The 5,000-nt window shown below is 41.3% G+C and overlaps 1 protein-coding gene across 1 annotated transcript in view; it reads right to left on the reverse strand.

The window, feature by feature from the left end:
* Positions 1-4,580: 4,580 nt before the first annotated feature.
* Positions 4,581-5,000, reverse strand: part of LOC135106812 (pseudouridylate synthase 1 homolog) — a 129,388-nt gene continuing 128,968 nt past the window's right edge. The window contains exon 14 of the mRNA XM_064016139.1: positions 4,581-4,642. The gene's annotated coding sequence lies outside the window, so the exon portion shown is untranslated. The remainder of the gene's footprint in view (positions 4,643-5,000) is intronic.

Here is a 5,000-nt window from a genome sequence, read left to right on the forward strand (position 1 = left end):
GTTGGGCAAGGTCTTGTAGGTAGGAGTCAACAGATAAGGCCAAGCTGGAGTGGGTCAAGGCAGAGAGCAAACACAGTAGTATACCTCTCGTGCTCTCGTGCCTCGCAACACTAGAAAGGAGAACGGAGAGAACGAAGAGAGACAATGGATGTTGAGTGAAATGGGAAAAAAAAATGGGGGAGGTGTGGTGCTGAGAGGAGGACAAAAGAGGAAGAAAGAAAGAACGGTAAAATGGTGGGGAAAGAAGGAAGGAAGGAAGGAAGGAAGAGAGAGAGAGAGAGAGAGAGAGAGAGAGAGAGAGAGAGAGAGAGAGAGAGAGAGAGAGAGAGAGAGAGAGAGAGAGAGAGAGAGAGAGAGAGAGAGAGAGCCATGGGAAGGAAAGGTTCATGGAATAGTGTGAAAATTTGAGGGAAAAACAGCTGCGAAAAAAATAGTGACGGCGTTGAAGGCAAGTGGACGAGTGGCGAGGGAGGCGAGGGAGGTGAAGGAGGTGGTGGTGGTGGTGGAGGAGGCTAGTGGAGGGAGGGAGGAGAAGAGGAAGGAAAATTGTTAGAGAGGAGGAAGGGGGAAAAAGTTAAGGCCGTGGGGAAGTAGAGGTACTGGAAGTAGAGGGGGAAGAGAGGACAAGGGCGAGTGAGTGGCGAGGGCGAGGGAGAGGGAGAAGGAGGGCAGGAAGGACAGTGGTGGAGAGGGGAGGACATAAGTAAGAATGAGAGAGAGAGAGAGAGAGAGAGAGAGAGAGAGAGAGAGAGAGAGAGAGAGAGAGAGAGAGAGAGAGAGAGAGAGAGAGAGAGAGAGAGAGAGAGAGAGAGAGAGAAGCAAAATGAAATGCAAGTTGTTAATCATACTGCAAGAAGATCTGAGCTGACAGTTTGATGGAGGAGGAGGAGGAGGAGGAGGAGGAGGAGGAGGAGGAGGAGGAGGAGATGGAGGTAGAACAGCAGGATGCGGAGCAGGTAAGCCGCAGGAGGCCCAAGGTTTGTTGGCTGAGCAGCAGAAAGGGAGAGCTGACGGACGGAGACAAACAATGAGAGGGAGGAATGAAGGAGAGAGAAAGGCATCGCCGCTGCAGGATCTGGCCCAGTGACGAAAGCTTATACAAATTAAATAAACATCCATTTCTAAATCTCCCCTAAAAAAGTGTTCTGATAAAGCAATAACAAACATGATAAACACGTTGACTTCAGTTCACAGTTTCACAAGTCGGTGAGTGACTTAAGATGCTCATATAAATTAAGTAAACATGCATTTCTTAATCTCCCAAAAACTGTACTGATGCAACGATAACCAGTAGCATAAGAACACATATTCCAGGCCATATTCTCCTACTTGCTGTGTCTAATACTTTCATATATTTACACAAATCAAATAAGCATACAATTCCTATTCCTCAAAAACAATGATATAAAGATGGCCAGCAACATAAGAACACACTTGAGAACATGAGAAAATAAGGAGACCACAATATACAAGTAGATGAAAACACAGCAGATTCTGACTACTTAAAACCAGCTACCATCATCATCCATATATCCAACCTCCTCTTGAGATTATCTAAAGTCTGGGCACTTACCACGCTCTTACCAGGTCTGTTGCATAATTTGTGAACCAGTCTTTGCCTATCGCCTTTTTAAATCTCAAACTATCTAAAGTTTACAACCATTCGCATGAGTTTTAAGCTCCCTGACTAAAAGAACCAATTTTTACCTATGTCCCTTTTAAATCTGAAATAATTTAAATTACAACCAACTCATCCCCTGACTAAAGGTAACAATTTTTACTTATTTTCCTTTCAAATCTGAAATTATTTAAGTTACAAGTGTTCCCATGAGTTCTAGCTTGTTCCATGAGTAACAGAGTCTGACTGAAACCATCCTTACCTTCCCAAGATGACGTGCGTGTTGCCTGTACATCTTAAAACTGGGTTACGGCTTCATTCAAGGAGAGGAGGAGGGACGAGAGGGGAGGAAGGGAAAGAGGAAGGTGTAATAGGTCCTAAAAAGGCACGCTGATGTAAACACACCATCAGCCCGCGCCCCTGCAGTGCCTTATATAGATTAGCGCCGCGCAGAAAGACCTTCATGTGTAAAAGAAATTGAGGAAAAAAAAAAAAAAGAGGAGGGGGAGGAAAAATCAAGATAGGGCGGAGCAGGCAGGTTTTTTTTTTTCCCACCTTGATGAGCGACCTGCAGTGACCTAATACACACACACACACACACACACACACACACACACACACACACACACACACACACACACACACACACACACACATCCTTTGTGATGTTGAATACCCGCATTCACTCACTAATTCATTCACTTATGTATTCTCTCTCTCTCTCTCTCTCTCTCTCTCTCTCTCTCTCTCTCTCTCTCTCTCTCTCTCTCTCTCTCTCTCTCTCTCTCTCTCTCTCTCTCTCTCCCTCCGTCAAAGTAATTTCCTTCCTCGTCATTACCTGCCCTAATGCCTTCCTCATCAGGCCGCCTCACGCCCTCCAGCCCTTCCCTTCCCTTGAACCAGTGTTGTTCCAGCCTTGACCATCTTAACATTGCGGTCACTGGTATCACTCAGTGTCCGCAGCATCACACCTTTCACTGCTGGCATTCATGTTGGCGATAATATTATTCGCACTATTCATTTATTTTCTAACGTGAAGTGGGAGATAAAAGCGGTAAGGTGGATGTGGATATATAAAGAAATATGCGGGGATTATGTAGCGTTAATCAAGGTTACTAGTTTCTCATACTTGAAAGGGACTATAATGCATAAGAAATAAGTGCATCAATGTAATATTAATCAGGTTTACAGGCTTCTTTTCTTTTCACATGCATCTAATGTAAATATCCCATAGGGTGGTAATGTTAGTTGCTGGCATTTCAACTTGCATTACCATTTGATCTCCAACTGAATCATGACTGTGGCGACTGATTGACTGACTGAACTCCAGACACCGCAACAAAGAGGTGATATGGCGCCGTAATATGACAAAATAATATATACAAGTCTAATAAGATGTTAAGCCACACAGTATAAGAAAAATATCCAAGTAAGAGTGTTGAAATATAAAACAAACACTTCTAACAACTTAAAGAAATAAAACAACATGCACTATTCAATTAGACTCCAGCTAGGTGTTATATATAAGCATGAGGTACAATTTACCTACGCACTTAAATGTATATGTATCTGCGTCTCAGTGAAGGAGTATTGGCAAAAAGCGATTCATCTCACTAAACTATTGAAGATTCCTAATTTTTGCTGGATTCTTGAACATCATCTTGACTGTTATCTTTTCAATTGGAAGTATGGCGTGTTAGCACTGGAGGAGGACGTCAAGAATAAAAAAAATAAATAAATAAATAAGAAAAGAGAGCAAGTGAAAAGGCGTTAAAACTAAGAGATATAACTGAGAGAGAGAGAGAGAGAGAGAGAGAGAGAGAGAGAGAGAGAGAGAGAGAGAGAGAGAGAGAGAGAGAGAGAGAGAGGCAGCTTCAGTACAGACGCCCAATACGTCGCAGAAATCGATATACTGAACAGGTGAACGTTTTAATCATCTAAGCGACACCTCTCACTCTATCGTTCTGAGAAGCACCGGTATTCATCTCCGGCAGAATAACAAAAATAAACACTACTTACTATTCCTACTCGACCCCAGTTCAAGTTTACTGATGTTCGTCGATTTCCTCTTCATTCCAGCGAAATTTCTGACTCTCGTCTTCACTTCTCCTGTCGCTGCTTGTCATGTCGGAGAGGCTGTGAAGGACTCGAGTTTTGTGTGATCGAACGAGCGAGTCAACTGTTGGAAGGTGAGTGAACCAGCTGCATTGGTTTGCTTTCGAGTGTTTTGATACATGTGGACTTGTATTGAGATCTAGTCTCTCTCTCTCTCTCTCTCTCTCTCTCTCTCTCTCTCTCTCTCTCTCTCTCTCTCTCTCTCTCTCATACATAAGGAAGGAGCTCAAATGATGCAAAATAAATGTAAAGAAAAAAGATTCGGTAAATAAACACTGGATATTTTTTTATTTATTTATTTATTTATTTATCTATTTATTTATTTATTTATTTTTTTTTTTTGTGTGATTTCGTCCTCTGCCTTGGACTGTTTCAAGGGAGGAGGATCAAAACACATGCGGAACCAAATTGGTAAGCCCGATTGGAACTTTTTTCTTCTTGACTGAACTTTATAGGGAGCGGCAATAAATTTAGCTTTTTTTTCCCGTAACCCTAAAACAGTGTCCATTATGTGTAAAATATATACTGTTCCGTAAAGAAAGAAAAAAAAAAAAACGCAAGACAACTCAAACGGTCAATTACATTATTCTTGTAACCTGACTATTACTTTCTAGAAGATAAGCTATAGAGAGATGGCAAATAAGAAGAGAGCAGATTATTACTGTAACTTGAGGATTAATTTAGAAAAGATAAGCTAGAGAGACGGTAAAAAAGCTAATACATCATTAAATAACACACTCTTACTATATAAATAAAGTTCCCCGTAGACTCACTTCTTAACGCCTTGGTCGACTTAACGCCATGCACGACCAAAAGAAAGGGTTATATTTTTCTTACCTGTTGGGTGATGGTAAAGGAAGGTGGTGCAGCAGAGTAGAGGGACTGGGTGGTTCTGGAAGCTGTTGTTACCTGGAGACAGAAATATGAGGCGTTAATTTGACAGGAAAGGAGCAAGGAAAAGCAGAAAAATACGATGACCAGAAGAGATAACAAAATACAGACCAGATGACGTAAAAGTGAAGGAAGGAGAAAATCTAATTACATGACGAGGAAAGAAAAGAATTCGGAGGAGTTGGAAAGAAAAAAAAAAAAGAGAGAGAGAGAAAAGCAGAAAATAAGAAGATTAGAGGAGAGAACACAAGTGCAGACTAAATAATAAAAGGGAGTAAAAAAGAAAGGGAAGATTGATTAAATTAAGCCAAAAAGTAAAGGAAAATAACAGACAAAAGTAGAAAAAATTTAAAAACACGTACAAATCAATATTTTT

The sequence above is a fragment of the Scylla paramamosain genome, chromosome 14, assembly GCF_035594125.1.
Source record: "Scylla paramamosain isolate STU-SP2022 chromosome 14, ASM3559412v1, whole genome shotgun sequence".
NCBI lineage: Eukaryota > Metazoa > Arthropoda > Malacostraca > Decapoda > Portunidae > Scylla > Scylla paramamosain.